This window comes from Pomacea canaliculata, linkage group LG1 (genome assembly GCF_003073045.1).
Source record: "Pomacea canaliculata isolate SZHN2017 linkage group LG1, ASM307304v1, whole genome shotgun sequence".
Classification (NCBI taxonomy): domain Eukaryota; kingdom Metazoa; phylum Mollusca; class Gastropoda; order Architaenioglossa; family Ampullariidae; genus Pomacea; species Pomacea canaliculata.
In genome coordinates, this window is record NC_037590.1 from 26,936,799 (window position 1) to 26,954,784 (window position 17,986).

The 17,986-nt window shown below is 48.0% G+C and overlaps 1 pseudogene; it reads right to left on the reverse strand.

Moving 5' to 3' along the window:
* The window catches only part of LOC112560807, a 57,010-nt pseudogene extending 40,187 nt beyond the window's left edge, over positions 1–16,823 (reverse strand).
* Between the last annotated feature and the right edge of the window lie 1,163 nt (positions 16,824–17,986).

Below are 17,986 nucleotides of genomic sequence, written 5' to 3' on the forward strand. Positions count from 1 at the left end.
GCTATTGAATCAGAAGGGTGGGTGTGGAAGACAACTCACCTCAAACCTTGGTATGGAGGCGAAGTTTTGTCCAGCCTGTCCGATGTAAAACGAAGACCCCGGCTCAAACTCTAGATTCTCCACTGGGCGGAACCACCTGACCTCTTCGTACACCTGACAATTGTAGTAGATTGATATCCGGCTTCGCAAAACCTTGAATGTCAGTTTGGTCCACTTGCGCACCATGGAGGGCACGGTAAAGTTTGCTACAACGGTGGAGGAGTCTGCAAAGCGGGAGTTGGGTGTGTAGTAGAGGGCCACGGTCTGCTGAGTGTTGTCGTAGGCCTGTATCTGAACACCGAACTGAATGATTGTTTGGTAGGGGTTGACGACAGCAAAAATGAAGCCTCCTTCCCGTTTGTAAGGTTGCAAGGTAATGGAAATGGAGAATTCGCTGTACAGCGGTTGGTTAAACAGCATCTGCACAGGCTCGCGGATGTTAGCAAGCGAGGTGATGAGGAAGGTCGGGTATCCGTCGACCCCTGTGGTGTAAGTCACACCCGGTGTCTTCTCGTCGGGAATCCCAATGGCGCGGAGCAAGTCGATCTCGGATCGGGCGTCTGCAACAACAGGACACATCATTACACGTGCACCACCTTGATGTTTAATAACCACGTGACCACAGTGTTGCTAGGCACAATCATACAAACATTTCCTATCCTACCACACCACCAAATAACCCTTACTCTACCCTCCCGATATCCTTTCCATGCCCTACTCTTCAAATGTTCCCTATCGCACTCTATCCTCTGGTCCTTTTTTCCAACTAACCCATACCCTGCTTTTCAAATATTCCCTAAGCTGCCCTACTCTACAAATACACTATCCACACCTCAAGCTATTCTTTTCAAATACCAATATCCTCTCGGAGTATCCCACACCTTACTACTCTTAACTCAAATAAACATATTTCTCTTTATTGAGAGATCTATGTGGGTGAGTGTGTGAGAGAAAGATGCGAGTGTGTGAGAGATGTGGGTGTGTGTGTGGGAGAAAGGTCGATGTGGGTGAGTGTGAGCGATCAATGTGGGTGCATGAGAGATATGTGTGAAAGAGATGTGGAGGGTGAGTGAGAAAGACGTTAGTGTGTGTGAGATATGTGTGTGTAAGAGAGAAAAAGAAAGTATCGATGTGCGTGTGGGAGAAAGGTCGATGCGGGTGAGTGAGAGATCGATGTGGGTGAGAGAAAGATGTGAGTGTGTGAGAGAGAAAGAATAAATGTCAGGGTTTACAAGAGACGTTAAGTCCTCTGAAGTAACCGCACGCGGTCTTCTGTTCAGTAAGATGCTTGTCATGCTACTGCTCTCTCCTGCCCTCGGCATGTCCGACATTTCTAGTTAAATATATCGGCAAGGGATGAAGATGAAAGACGCCAGTGAAAAGCCATAGCAGCAAATTCCTTACTGGCAGGTGTGGAAATGGAGGCAACATCTTCTGGAACTTTGAAGAACATTTCAAATTTGGAGCTGTGTATGCATGTCAACGCCTTATTTGTGCTAAACGCACTGTATGAAAAATGATGATTTACGGTGAAGAATGAAGCCAACATAAACATCAATTGGCGAAGGATTTTTTGTTTTTTTTTGTTTGACAGAATACAATACGTTTTGCTGCCACGTCTTGGCTTGACCTAGTGGTCTGTGAATGGTTCACCAAAGTTGGCGGAAGCTGCTCTAAGTATCGTTTCCACTTCTAACCCACTACGCCACAAGCAGATGGGGATGTTTGTGGTCAGTAGTCAGAATCGTGAAGTAGCCCCTCCACCCACCTTCTCTCTCTCTTGGGGGGAGAACGACAAACTCTTTAAGCAAGTGAAAATCAAGTGAACTCGTGGAAGTCGAGTGTAGACATCATCTTGATGAATGCGACTGGTGACACAGTGGACTCGCTGCCCATCGTCAGAATTTCGTGACTCACATGATCAAAGAGGCCACATGTAACGGTTGTAACACCGTTATTAAGGCTACATCCATGTGAACTATCGCAGTTAAGTGCCCGGCTGATGGATGATGACGCATACAGCGCACCGCCGAGTTCAAGTTGTCCGTCCAGCTGCTTCGTGCAGACGTTCTGCGACTTCTTGTGGCAAGGTCCCCACCATCACAGGATGTTTATGTTCATCCTACATGTAGTCCAGTCGACAGGCATGCTGGTGCTCTGTCAGGTTCTTGCAAACCCGTTTGGATGAGTATGTTAGGTCAACGGTGCAGCAAATGCTCAAGAAATCTTCTCCACTCGATCTTGTTCATCAAGCCTTTTCTTCCAGCTTCTTTCGACCAGCTGATGTGTGTACGATAATATCTAATCGTGTTGCTTATACAGCGTTGCTACATCAATAATTTTTGTGATTTTTACACCAATTGTTGACTGTTGTTTGCACCTGTAGTGAATGTGTTATTTACAGTATAGCAATTTTTGTAATATTGACACTAGACAGTTGACACTTTGCCGGCGTCCGTTGATAAGTGCGCACAAATCCCAACAGCACATCTTGTTGGCAGTCTCTCATCACGTGACCACCTTGCGACACGGGCTGGAGGGATGTTGTGCAGCGTTGTCTCCCTCCCCAGCAGCAGGTCATTGTGTCCTTTTCAAGCGGAAACTGCAGGTAAACACCTCCCGGCGCGCAGGTTGCTTCACCTTTTCCTAGGAGTATCAACAACTGCTCTTGTTTATACACCTTTGTTGTTAAAGCGGTGGTGTCTGCGCTATTTCACACTCCTCCAAATGGCTTTCAGACATGTCAATGCATCGCCTGTGTTGTTGAGGAGACCGTTGTTTGACCGTTGCTGGAGGCCGTAACAAGAGCGGCCTTGATATATTAGGATACTGCCAACCGCCATGGGAAAATTGTGAGGCTTGAAAAAAGGTCACGTGCCCCCCACTTCCTGTGTATTCAAAGTTCAGAGTAAGCTTTGACATACGTCAGCCTGTCGTCTGCGTGCGCTTTCCTCCGATGTATGTGTAGAATCCTCGGTTAACCCTTGCTTAGTCTATCCCTAGTAATGACGACGAGACATCCAGTTGACAAACTGAACAGAAGACGGGGAATGGCCAGTGGGGCATAAGGCTTCGTTGTTGTCCTCACAGCAGACGGCTACCACGTGACACGACTGCTACAAAGGTCATCAAACTGCCACGTCCCTGACCTCAGGAAGCCGAGCTATTTCCAGAAAATACTAGTCAAAATGTGTCTACCCGCGGCCTCCACCACCGTCTGCGTCTACAGAATATTTCATTCATTTTCCACCATCATTAAGTTGCACAACGAGTGCAGTCGGCTGGACGACTTTATTGCCACGTGTTTCATTCCGCTCCCTCCCCCTACCTCCCTCCCCGTCTAAATCTAATTTTATTCACACTTAAACCCGCTCGTGGTGTCACCAGTACCCGGGGATTGCAAGGTTAAGCCGGGTCAACCATGGAATTAAGCAGGTCGCTGACAGGTTCAAAGAGCATGCCGCTGTCGTTAGCTTGTTACAGTGTGCCACTTCTGTCTCAGTCTTGCTTTTGTCAGAAACCAGATGAGAAATGTCCAACGAATGTTTGACTTCTGAAGCCCGTGGGTGGCTGACATGTTTGACTTCTGACGTCACTGGAGCTTGCAGTTACTGACATGTTTGACTTCTGACGTCACTGGAGCTTGCAGTTACTGACATGTTTGACTTCTGACGTCACTGGAGCGTGCAGTTACCGACATGTTTGACTTCTGACGTCACAAAAGCGTGCAGTTTCTGACTGACATGTTAGACCTGATGTAACTGAAGCGTGCAGTTGCTTCTGACGTCACTGGAGCGTGCAGTTATTGACATGTTTGACTTCTGACGTCACTGGAGCGTGCAGTTGCTGACATGTTTGACTTCTGATGTCACTGAAGTGTGTAGTTGCTGACTGACATTTGACTTCTGACGTCACTGAAGCGTTCAGCTGCTGACATGTTTGACTTCTGATGCCACTGAAAGCCGCTGTCGCTGACACGTGTTCGAAAACAGGGTCTACAGCAGACAAATGAGGCTCTGACCTCGGTCTCACACGCAGGTAAGAATTCTGACCCACATCCTGATCTTCCAGGTGCAACAAGTTTAGTCACCAGGATCTGGTGACTTTGTATTCCGTCATAAACTAAGTCTGGTCACTTTAAAAAGTTGCAATCTGATTTGAAATGACATGTGGAGGGGAACGTTCCCATTAATTACAACAACTAATTCTTAGCTCTGGAGGAAAAAATCTTTTAAAAAAAAAAGTTTTGGATGAATTGGAGGAGGGGACACCCGGTGGGGAGTGCCGTGTGCCAGGGAGCTGTGACTTGTCATGAAGCAGATGTCGTCAGATGCAGCGTCAGAAGCAGTCAAAGGGAGGTTAGGGAGCGGCTGCACACAGCAATGTCTGTACGTGGGGTGCACGAGTGCAGCGAGCGTTGCGTGTCGACACCAGGCGGCGCTGCTCATAATTACCTGCAAGCTCAGCACGACGTTTCCATGTCTCGGTGCTCGCCCTACTAACAACACCGTGACCCCGTGTCAACCTGCAACATTACACGGTCTGTTGACCGCAACACGGGACAGCCGCCTCTGCCCTAGCCGTACAAGGCCTCACCAACCTGTGAAATGTTTCAGTGCAAACGTGTCTCACCCTCAAATAATCACAGATTCAATCTTTCCCCTCGCATTTTCAACTTCTCGCTTTTTTGGGGGGTTTCTTAATTTTATTTTTCCTATCTTCAAATATTACCTCCCTTTTTGCCAGCCACCACGCAGCCCGACTCCTGTCAAGTGTTCGTATGTTACGTCATTAACAAGACTTTTATTTCCATTCGTGACTGGTCACCTGGGATAAAGATCTGAAGAAACACTTCAAGGTGTCACGCTCACAAGCCTTTCTGCGCCAAATTGTCTCAAATATCGGGACTCGTGTAGAGAGGCCATAAATCTACAGAAATCGTAGTGCACCTTGGATTGGCGCAGACGAGGAATGTGGGTACACCCAGGGCCGGCGTTAGGGGGTGGCAAATGGGGCGGCCGCCCCAGGCCCCGCTCTCGAAGGGGCCCCGCGCTTCAGCCCCGAGCTATGGTGACCAGACGGTTTTGACCTCGTGTCCCGCCTGCTCATAAAATGTCCGGGCGGGATGCCCAATGTCTCGCTTTCTGGCAAGTCCACAGTGTCCCGCTTGTCTTTAAAAATACCGTACACTGATTCAGATCCGCGCCTTTGGTTTTGGCGGTGTTTTCTTGATCCCGCTTTATTTTTCGTCGCTGTGCGGGCTCCGGTGTTTGACCCGTGACGACGATGACCTGCCGGCCGATATCTTATTGCACGCGTCGCTGGTACATCGCCGGTGGTCGTTTGGTCGTCCCTCGTAGGTGTCAGCTTCTTTGGTTACGGTTGTCCGAGTTCCCCCACTTCCCAGTGGCAACCCATGCCAACAGCTGACTACACCCCAAACCTAGTGATATATGGAATGGACAACCAATGAGTACACAATGGCTTTTACCTGCCGACTTTATTGTGTAAAGTGAAGCTGTTTGTAGTCGCTCGCTTTCCTTTGAAGGCATCCTCTAACTAGTCATGTTAGCCTGTTATTATTTTTTATCTTTTAACTTTGTGTTGGAATGCTACAGACTGCCGATTTCTAACTCTGTTATACTTGATATAATAAATTTTTAGAAAAGTAAGCTAGGCTAAATTAAAAAAAAAATGAAAACAAGTGCATTTTAGATTTTGGCAGACGATGCCGATCCAAAGGCATCCACAGGCCACCCCGGGTATAGAGTTGTAGACTAATGTAGTTTGCTTGGTGATGGAGAGACGGGAAGAGAAAGTTTCATTGTGTCCTGAAGTAACTACAGGAAACAAGTTCCTTTGACATCTCACTTCGGGCTTAGAGGTTGTAGTGCCAGCGGCGGGCCCCATCCTTTCCATTCACAGAGTGGCCATACATCAGTAACATATCCACCTTTTTATTGTCGATTCCAACTTGCTTGCAGGTCCTCCAAGAGGCACATTAATCCAGCGACTTCTATGCACGAACGTTCTTCTAACGGTTCATGCGCGATAAATCATTGTGTCCAGCGGCCCTCTGACACCTGGCCCCTTACCCCGACTACCCCGCCTACCTTAGGTGTGGAAATTGTATACTGCAGACTGCTTGGGTGTTCCTTCTTCAGACCTTTCTTTAAGAGAAAAGAAAAAGACGGAAAACAATCCACTGACCAAGGCCGGGCCCCTTCACAACCGTGGGCCCGGGTACATCAGATACCCTGCCATCTCATCAAGTCTACGTCAGCACGTTTCCCCTCACCTCTCGGCATTTCGTCCTCCCGCGTATTTTCCGCTGTCCGGCATTTTATTCACTTCCAGTAATCCTTTTGTGTGAGTACGGATCAGTGACTAATGTCGGGGAGGATAAGAACATCGCCAGACGCCAGTGAAAAGACAGTTAAAGGTGGAAAGATTGAAAAGACTTTTAATTGTGAGGTGCAACTTTGACAGGGAAAATTCACGAAATCCTTGTGAAAAAATTTATGACACAATCTTGCAATGACCGAAACTTTACAAGGAGATTCACGGTCTATGAAGTAGGGTTTCGGAGTAACAGCCTCGCAAGATGGCGAAGCACCATAATTTGTTACAGCGCCTCACCTGCACGTCCGCAAAGTTGGCTGAGCGGGAGATAAGGTAGGAATATTTTAATTTAAATGTTAAATTCCGGTTTTCTATTTGAAATGGAATACTGTAGTGGCGTGGACAGACCTTCCGTTGAAAGCATCACTACTCGGCAAAGTCAGAGGAAAGTCCCCCTAGCCCCTATTTATCGGCGTTCTTTGTCGGTGACGACATCATCATCGGCACGTGTCCCACTTTCGCCCCCGAAACGTCTGGTCACCTTACCCGAGGTCATCTTTATGACTTATTGCTAGCTGTGGCAAACAAGTTGTGACAAAAAATGACGTTCAGAAAACACTTCTAAGTTCTAATTAAGCAAATTATTGAACCAATGTCTTCACGTTAAACCCGACAATAATAACAAGCAGTTTATTAAGTAATCGTCACCATATTATTTAGCTTTAAGGAAAAACCGCTACTGGCACAAACGGTTACGAACAATTAAAACACTAAATTCGTGCGTTATTTCGCGAAATACATGAAGCCTATCTAACTGTATATAAATCAGTGTTTCCGGCATCATATCAATAGGGATGTTGATACACGTACTCTATTACCCGGCCCCGCGCGGATGGTCGGCCCCAGGCCCCGCGTATTCCTAACGCCGCCTCTGGGTACACCGTACACCCGACAGTGGCACCCGCTGCTCGCCACGTTCTCACCGTACAAACATCACTCGCCAGTCCCGGTCACTGGCCTCGGCGAGGTGAGAACGCGTCCTGCGGGGCAGCGGGCTGCGCGCCACTTGCACTCCACGCAGGTAAAAACAGGTAAAAAGTAAGGTGTGCCTTACTTCAATGGGTTTCCCCCGTTGTTAGGAGCTAACCCATAGGCGTCCAACGCAACAACCACAAATTATCCCAGGATTAGAGATCTGGAAGATACGTGACCTGCAGACACGTGACTCGGCCCCTCGTACATAAAATAGACCCTATGAGTATCCAGGTCGTCTAGGACATAGTCATTAGTCTCGTCTAGGTCGACATAGACTTTAGTCTCGTCTAGGTCGACATAGACTTCAGTCTCGTCTAGGTCGACATAGACCTTAGCCCGAGTTTTTCTTATGTTGCGATTATCGTAATAAGATTTATTGGGGATGAACGACAAAGAAAATGTTGAAGAACGTGCCCAGAGTTAGTGTCAGTCCAAACAGAAGGTCAACCAGCTGGAGTCTCGTAGCTGACGAGACTTGCACCTTGACTAGCTCCTTCAAGAAATACTATATTTTCTTGATGGGGAGGAACAGTAACTAACAGACGCCGTTTATCAGCTTTTCTCCACTGGCCAAGATGAAGGATGGTTGTTTGAGGAAAGGTGGTTTAAATGGCAGTGAATTTTTCAGGAATAGAAATAATGTAATTGGTAGCAACATAGGTTTTTGTCACAGCTGTTAATCATCCAAACTGCTTGCTCACAACCCACTGTACTGCCTACTCACCAACCTGCTCATCAACCCACCTGTTGACCAATCCACTGTACTGGTTGCTCACTAACCCACCCTACTGTCTGCTTACTAACCTACTAACCCTGCTTGTTCACTAGTATGAGCAAAATATCAGTGCCCATGTAAACACAAAGTCTTTCTGAAATAAACATTGTAAATACAAATACTTGATACTTACAGTAAAAACAAACATGGTACCTGTGGAAGTACAACTGTCAATACAAACATGTAAAATTGCAGTAAATGATAATACAAAGGGTAGCAAATAATCTGACTACTATAAAAACGTTTACAGCTCAAACTGATAAGAACTGTAAATAAATGTAGGTGAACAGGCAAACACAGGCCACATGCATATAAAACAAGGTAATAAGCTTTCATTACTTTCATTTATTAAAACCAATAGTATTCTCCACAAATAGCTCTAAAACAAAAATGTTAAAATAAGTCCCTCCCCCCGCATACACAACTGAAAGATCAAAGCCCATTCATGCTAAAAGGCATCCTGCATACAGGTGTGTCTACAGGTGCACACACACACGTTTCTTGGTTACAACAGTTCATTCTGTAGTTCAAGATGCCTGTAATGACACTTGAGCCTCCATTTAGACGCAACAAAAGGTATCTTGGAACCTGTCACACAATATTTACAAAACCTTGATGAGCCTGCGACAGGTCAGACAAGCGACAAGAGCAGTGCCACGAGCCCCAGCACGATCAAGGGCCAGTAGTCCCGCTGTCTGTCGATCCTGACAAGTCTTCTGTCGAGCGGTGACGAGGGTCAGGCCCACGTGACACAAAGCGATGAGCATCCAGTCGTTACAGCATTTTCTTTGAAGTATTATTGTCATTTAGGTATTAGTGCAGTCTGTAAGTTTTTTTTATTATTATTACATTTGTTAATATGAGCGGGTCAGTAGGATGAATGTCTCAGCATTCCAAAAACTTGTGGAGAGCAGCGAGCATCCAAGCGTTCCAGCATTTTCCTTGAATATCTGAATGTTTGAAGTATTATTGTCATTTAGGTATTAGAGCAGTCTGTAAGTTTGTTTTTATTACATTTGTTAATATGAGCGGGTCAGTAGGATGAATGTCTCAGCATTCCAAGAACTTGTGGAGAGCCATCTCTCAGACTCGAAATACATGCCGTACGATCACAGAGATATAGACTAGTAGTAGTATATAGTACTAGTATATATCTGTGTACCGATTACACGAGTATAAGCCGACACCCCCATGCATTCGTCCACAAAGACATAACAGATTGCGGTTGTTCAGCCAGGGAAGGCCACTCTGGCGTCAATGGTGCGAGAAGAGAGATGTTCGGTCTTCTACCTTCTCAGCCGATGAGCATCGTCATTGAATTGCATGCCTCCATTACTTTCTCCTCCCACCGCATCATCTGGTTAGTGAGTCCTTTCCAGATCGTTTGTCCCATGCATGCTTGGACTACTTTTACCTCCCACCTATCAGCTGATTCACCGAACCATGTCCACATTGTTCACTGCATGCATGCCGAGCCTGCTATACCCTCCTACCACAGTCTGGCTCAATGCCCTCAGTTTTCGCTTGATGCATGCAAAGACTAGCCTACTTTCCAACTCCCATTCCTTTCTCAATGCAGGATTTTAACCAAGCAGACCTGTCTGAGCCTCTCACTCGCAGTCAGCAAAGAATAGAGAGTCAGCCATACAAACACGAGCAGCAGGGACAGTTCATGCCCTGGAGGAGACAGATCAGACGAACAAGCCCTCTCCAAGTCCCTGAGGGTCAGCCAGCTGTCTGGCAGGTCGTGAGGTATCTTAGGTTTATACTCTTAGGTGCTACAGCTCTGACTACCCATCAACAAAAGTACCTACCCTTGAAAGTTGCAGCTGACGACCCGCCAACACAAATAAATGACAATGAGAGAAACAACTTAGGACAGCTTGTAAACAAAAGCACATGCTCTTGAAAGTAACAGAGTTGCATTCCTTTGAGTGTTACAGATTTTGACGACCAGAAAGATCGGCTGGAAGTGACCGGAAGTACATGCGTCTGAGCATCACACCAATCCTTGTACCTGCTTCACCAGAGTTAACGGACTCGGAATATGATTGTAAGAGACAGGAGACCCACATGCGCGAGAGAATACATGCTGTCCGACTGGGCATGCGCTGTCAACGTAACCATGCGGCAGTTAGCGATAAGCATTCACTAGTCCAAGCCAAGAAAAGATTCCGGCAACTCATTCTCTTCAAGAAAACCACTCACTACGTACCAAGCGGTTTCGGACAGTTCTTTTCATCTGAGCCATCGCGGCAGTCTTTAACCCCGTTACAAATTTTCGCTGGATTGATACAGATGCCATCTGAACATCGATGCATCCCCTCTGGGCACAGTTCTGGAAAGAATGCTCCTGAAACGGTAGAGGTTGAGTGGAAACAATATAAAACATTTGATAGAGATGTAAAGCCCCGGATGAGAGACATGGCGTGCACAGCGGATGATCATGCACAAGTACATCAAGTTGACTGTCATACAACTGTCATCCCGCGTGCCCTGCTTTTACCCATCACCCACTCTGTCATGTAATTTTCTTTAACATTTTGTTTTCCATCACATACTCGATATTTATTGTTTCTGTGATCCATTCGCTTGTTGTCTTCTCTGTCTCCCATTTCCCATCATCCCTCCAACCGCTCTATATCAACCATTTGTGTGTGTCACTGAATACTTCTACACGAGGTGGTTGTGGAAGAAATGTGGGGCAGGGTGGTGAATGCGGACCGTTAGCTGTCACTCTCGCCATGGTTGTACGCAATGCACGTGCACTGCTGTCGTCACCGGCAGTCCGCTCGCTGCTCCAGCATCTGAACAAACATACCTGGCCAAGCTTCAGCCCGGATTTAAATGTTAAAAAAAAAAACACCCTGACAAGCGGCAATCCCAGTCAGAGTCAGCAAAGTTCAAGTGAATTCCTACAACACACAGCGGCCCAGTAAATAACACATACCCCGGGTACACACAGGTAAATACTCGTACACACGTCAGGTAAATACTCCCGTCATACACTCAGGTGTACAATAAATAACTCGCACACATCTGACACCTGCACACGTGACGGTCTACATTCTCTGTCGTCTGCCCAGAAAGCGAATCCTTGCGACTCAATCTCCTTACGTGTCAAGGTCATTATCAGCCTGCCCCCACCCTTCCCCCTTCCCGCCAGGTAGAGCGAGGTGAAGGTCAAGGCCGGTGTGCCCGCCGTGCGTCTCGTGGTGACGTGTAGCGCAGGGTGTGGACGTGCGGTCTCACCGCCACCAACACCGCCACCACCGACACCAGAGGCTGTCTTCTAGCACCTGGCTGCTGCCTGCCAAATATTTTCCATTCACGCTGCGATCTGCTGCTGCTGCGGCGCCGCAAACCCGACAGGTGCGAGACTCTTGCAGCCGGTGCTTCAGGCATGACAACTGCGCCAGGATATTTTTTTTCACGCTTGAATGATTGCAGTGAGAGCGGACAAGCGAAACTTGATGGAGCAAGTAGTGAACCAGATTTTTTTTTTTTTTTTTGGGAGGGAGGAGTATTTTACTGCTCGCTCTCTCTCTCACATACACATACACACCCTGCTACGCACGACACACTCGAGGTAAAGGCAATTAAGGGAACTACCCGCCATCAATGACAGCAGTCTTCACACTGCTCACCCATTTATGTGTCCGACTTTGTGAGTCAGGTGTTCACAGTCTCCTGACGAGTGTTGTTCACTTATCTGTAGTAAATCATCGTCGGCGCTGCTACAAAGTGTTGTAATTCAAGCTCTGTGACTGTTACTGTGTTGACAGCCAGCGCGTAGTCGCAGTCGTTATCACGGGCGTACACAATCCTTACCTTCCTTCTTTTACTTTCTATGGTTTACCTCCTCTACAATCCAGTAAATACTCTTCAAAGAACTGCTACTTTGGCTGGAAAATTCTATCCCAAAATACTCGACAGGAGAAAACCATCACTGCAACTAGGATACATACACACGTACATACACTGAAGTAGTCTTCAACACACTGGCGAGAGAGAGAGACTGTCGGTTGTTCACCCAAGAATGTGTTTCTATTTCAGCTGAGCCTGTCATTGTAAAGGTACCAAGAACAATCAACCTTTGTTTGCAGGCTCTGAAAATAATTGTGACCTGGAGCGAGTCAAGAACGTGGCGAGGACTGACTTCCAGCACTTGTCGAGAACAGTTACAGTGCACGCAGACTGTCCACATCCCTCAAACAACACAGACCGCTCCTATCATGCTCCAACATCTACAAGAAACAGTTGCAGCTTCCACAAACAACTCACGAAACTAGCAAACTTTCCCCAACTCAGGAAACTGTAGCGATCTCAGGTTGCCACAAACTGTAACCATCTGCACCAGAAGCCAACAAACATTGGAGCAGCTCGCACGGTGGACTTCTGGAACTGTCCCCCACTTCGCTCGGTGTCTGGGGGAAGGCAGGCAGCTGCTCGAAGAACACGGTACCCGAAGTGGTTAGAGACACGGACTCAGCACTGTGGCCTTTCTCTTCCACTTCATCGAGAACAATCGAGAATTTTGCAAGAAAACTGCATTCTCCTCTTCTGTGGGCCTCTGTCACAGGACTCGCTCTCTTCATGTATTTCCCTTCTTTTGTCTCCCGAGTTTGTTCACGTTTGTGTGCTGTTCATTGTGCAAAACTTACTCGACACTCGTTACTTCTCTCGACAGTCAGCACATCCGATGTCACGTGGTCTCAGTGTACACTCCCAAGTTACACCAGAGGACGTGTACACTAATGTTACACAGATGGAAGTCCACACTAATGTATCGTCCAGGACCAGAACCTGCTTTTAGGAACTGTTTCGTGTTCATTGGTGATGATCAGGTTCCCGTTCTTCAATCTGACCAAACCTCCACCTGGCACATCTGAGATGGCCCCTCCACGCGTGTGAATGCTGTTGCAGAAAACTTTCTCCTAACTTTGACGATAAAAAGGAAACGGCAACGAAAAGTGTCTCCGCCATGTGTCCTCCGTATACACGATCCTTTGGCTTTCCAAGTGTTTATTATCTACATGCATGTGTTGGTGAACATGTGTATATTTCTGATCAAGAGCGAGAGACGCTGCACTGACGGCTAAAACTTGCAAGATGATCGAAAGTTCTAGGACAGAATCTCAGTTTGTGATTCTACATGACAGTCAGAGGTCATCATAGCCAGTAGTGGAAAAGTCAATGAAAGTTGACAAGTGTAAACCTATTGTCCACGACCAACAGCTGGTGCTTGCCACAGCCAGTCAGTAAGAATCACCTTTGGCCTCAAAGACATACTGGTCCCTGGAAAATGCACACCTGCCACGTAGAACATTCTCTCTCTCTCAGAAAAAAGATCAGGAGGAGAGGGTGGACCCTTCACAGCAACTAGAAGCTTACTCGGTCTGGGGCCATGACAAGGATTTCATTGTGTGGAGCTCCTCCGCACCTTCCCCCACCCAACTCAGTCTGGCTCGTCCCGTCATCCTGACCAAACTTCGGTCTACATTTTGTTGTTACCTTTTTACCTTTTCTATTATTGGTGGGGTGTGGGTATGAGCTTAAAACAGTCTGAGTGAGGGATGGGATGGAGTACAGGAAGGGAGCAAAGTCTGGCCGCCAGCCACCAGCCACCTTGCCGACAGAACGGATGCTACGTAGTGTCCTGGCCACGTCAGACAACCAATCACGTAAGAGACAGCGCGCGGCGCCGGGTCGTCAGGCACAGGGAGCGTCACGTGACGCGAATTACAATGTCAGCAGCTTGACACCTCAAAGGTCATTGGCTTAGGTGTCATTTCACTTTTTGAAACAGTGAGAATTACTGAATAATGAAGCATATACTCTGTGAAGGCACCACAGCAGCTAGCGCGGCTGTGTTGTGGTGTAGCCCACGTGACACTTTCTCCAGACAGGTGTCAATGTTAAACGTATTTTGTCTAACAATTCAACCATGTCCACTATCTACCTGCTGACAGCATCTAACACCTCAAGGCGCTGTTACAAAGCGGTTCAAAACCACATTACTTATTCTATGTCAAACGTTCATTCTTAATTAAAAGCCAATCAACCACGAACTGGTTTCATACAGGTAACCTAGGTGTTCCGCCACACGCGTGAATGATGGTGTAACGGACTGTGGCAGCCTTTCTTCCTGTTTTGGTTATCACAGGACGGAACACGTTGATGACAGGCGCCCTAGACTCACAGAGCAGTGCAGGGTGTTTGTAGGGACTTTATATTAGACTGGTCTTCTTTAGGAACAAACCTGGGATCGACTGTGAACCCTTGGTCTTCTGAATCAGATCGGAAAGACATGGCTTTGAAAACACAGGTGTCTGTCACAGACTGGCACGTCTTGTTCATAATCCCCGAGTTGAAGTGACATTAGTGTCCACCTTAAGAATGTAAACCCTCGTGAATCATAAAACTCAGTAATAATAACACGTCACACAATTCTCTCCTATCTGTCTCTCGCACTTGTTTTGCCATGTCTGTCTCTCTGGATCCTCTACGTTTGATACATCTATGGTTCTTCTCTCTTTCTCTGTGGTTTTGCTATGTCCTAATACCTGGTCGGCTGCGGTCATACACACAAACACGAAACACAGACACACGATCACAACATCGCTATAATCTATAGAGTGGAATCATTACATCATCAACCCTAAGGTCTTCACAGGGGCATCGCAGGCCTGTTGGTCACATCATGGCTACTGTCAGGACTTTGCACTGCCTTAATAGCGTTTGGCCCAAACCTGAGAGTATGGATGACCAACGCCCACGTCTATAAACCTTTAACTCCACTCGAGACCTGCGCGAGCAGTGTAATCTAGTGACTTAGATAAACACGGGCAGTGCAGGCCTCGTACCGTCGCCACCCTCGTCGCTCGTAAAGCAAACAGCCAGGCCGCCTTGCTGTCAGTCCACCGGCGCCTTTCTCTCAGGTGTAGCCTGGTGAGCACTGGGTGTACAGCAAGGATGATGCTGGGCTGTGGGGGCAACCAGCCTGACAGTGAACGGCGTTCACATTCTTGCCTCCTCAGTCCTCAGTATCTTTATGAGAGAGGGACAGCTACCCCCTTGTTCCTCCTACGCCACTACTATACCTCTGGCGCCACAAATCTCATAAACACTCCTGTCTAGTCATTCATCTGCAATCTCTCATAACTACTCCTGTCTAGTCATTCATCTACTGTCTCTCATAACTACTCCTGTCTAGTCATTCATCTGCAATCGTGGGTACGTCAAACGATCGAACCTCGTCTCGCGGCCAATGACGGTGTCTCGAGAGCAGGTGAACCACTCTAGTGGACGACTTGACACAGCTTCCGGCCCCAGCACCGAGAGCTGGCAAGTTGTGAATGACCTGCAGCGCACTATGTGAACACCGCGGTGTAATGGAGACTACTGCACTCGGCTGACTAGGGTCTGTCTGGCTCACAACGAATGTGACAGTCATGTACAGTGTGTAGTGTGGACATATACAATGACCGGCGATAATACGGGTACAAGCTGTACTCTTTATACAACTGTGCTCCACAGTTACTTGACAGCGGGTAAATTTTCTTTTATATCTTTCTGAAGTGGGTTAGCCGGGGAGTTATTTGTCTGTTAAGGCAAGACATCCTGTACCCCTAAAAAAAGCAGCTTTCACCACCGACCGCTGCAGAAAGCCGTTTCAGGGTCTAGCAAGCCGACACTGTTGTGATATGTAACCTGACACAATGTCGCCAGAATGAAACGCGCAGGTAAGTTATTTTACCGCTGGAACATGATGGCATCTATTTTACACCTGTCACAGTGTTACACCTCTTGCAACCACGCGTACTGTACAGCACTGAGCGACGACAGCTACAACACGAGACACGAGATGTAACATGAAGTTGAAGATGTTCATAAAAGCGCTTACCTGATCTGGCGCTGTCGAGCTGAGCCGAGACACCTGAGGTAAGTATTCCCACTGCAAGGATTCCACACACAAACATCGCGAGGCCGCCTGCCATCCTCGCCCTGTAAGACAGAAGACACACACAGGGCGATGTCAAACCGTTCACAGAGACCTTTACACAGAAATGTCCGAACTTTTTTTTCCCCCGACCCACCTTCTCGCCTCTCCTCGCTACAACTCCGCTACGTTCTCACAGCGCAAAGGTGAGAGAGTCGGGGCACGGGGGCACGGGGGCACGGGGCATCTAACTGCCCACACCACCACACGCTGGCAAACACCTCGACAAGGCCAAGCGGCATGCAAGTGCATTAAGTACGAATTCAATCTGCACAGGGAGGTTCGGGGATGGGTGTTCCTAAAAAAGTTTTCAAAAGTCCAACACCGTCGTGCTGCCGACCTGTAAAGTTGGGATGGGGGAGTGGAAAGAGTAGGGTGGTGGTGGGGGGTGAGAGTTACACAGCACAGACAAACCGTTGCATAGACAGACTGGCAAACACGCCAGCACGCGTGAGAGTGAGGTTGAGACGGAGTGTACCTTAGAGCCATCGTGAGGGGCCGCCTTGGCAAACGAGACGCATGCAGTCCCACAGCTGTACGTCCCCCGCCGCACGCACCCACTGCGCCTGTCCGACTGGCAACCAACCTCCGGCGGTCTGCACAGTCGACTGTACCACTCGCCCCACACCTCCTGGGCGAGTCCACGGCGCGCGCCGCGCTGCAGACAGGGGGGGCAGGTTACCGCACCAGTGCGCAGTATGGAGGTGCTGAGGCAAAACAAAGGGCGAGCCGTCATTGACTTCCTCTGTACTTTAGTACTTGTGGTCTCGGCTTCGTTAGCAATTAGAAGTTTCATTTCCTCTTGTATTTCAGGAATGTTTCATTCAACCTACTCTGTTACAGCCACTTGCTAGATTGATAGTGGTGGTGGTGGTGCAAAGCATGCTGGTCATACTTGACAGGTGACACGTGTTCTTTTTTTTTTTTTTTTTCTCGATAATTTGTCTGACATATGGCAATACTGTATGTTTACGGAAAACCAACTTTTCTAAGCTGAAAAACATCAGGAGCTAACCCTCCTTAGCTCGCTCTCTCCCTCTCACGTGTACCATAGACGGCACCCAGCTGTGCTGTAGGAAAGCCCAACATGTACAATCATAAAGTGTAACTGTGTAATAAGGACATGGCATTCGTCTTGAGACTACCCACCCCGCCCTTCTAACAGACCCATCCGTTTTGGAGGCATACCGGTGTAGGATGTCACTCTCCCCATGTGGTGCATGTAATGTCGACACATACCAACTCATGCCACCCTCGTCAACCGCCAAGGCATGTCGCGCTCATCTCATCCCAGTGCATCCCGCTTTCATCACATACCGGCCCACGACACTCTCGACTCATGCCGGCCCAGGTTTCCACATCCATCTCCGTACCTTGAACTCGTCCCCTCCCCGCCACCAACCCCTCCGCCACTCCTACTATGACTGCAACTGTTTCTGTCAGCTGCCTCCAGCTGTGCCTAACTCCTCCACCTGATCGCTCCGATTTTTTGGGGGTGGGAGGGGTGGCGATGTTTTGACAGGAGACCAAAGAGCAGGCGACACCTGGCGGCCGGTTTGGTGCAAACCATGTGTGTCCATCCCTGGCTGCTGCGCTCGCTACCTACTGCACACGGTTCCCCGAGTCACGAGCGTGAAATGCGACTCATCTGATGCTGGCGCTCGCAGCGGCGTCAGAACTCAGTGTCATGACAACCAGCGGTCAGTGTGATGACGATTGTCTGGTTCATAAGGACTGAAAGTCCAGAAAACAAACTTTTTCCGGTAGATACGGTAGCTAACACTTAGCACACC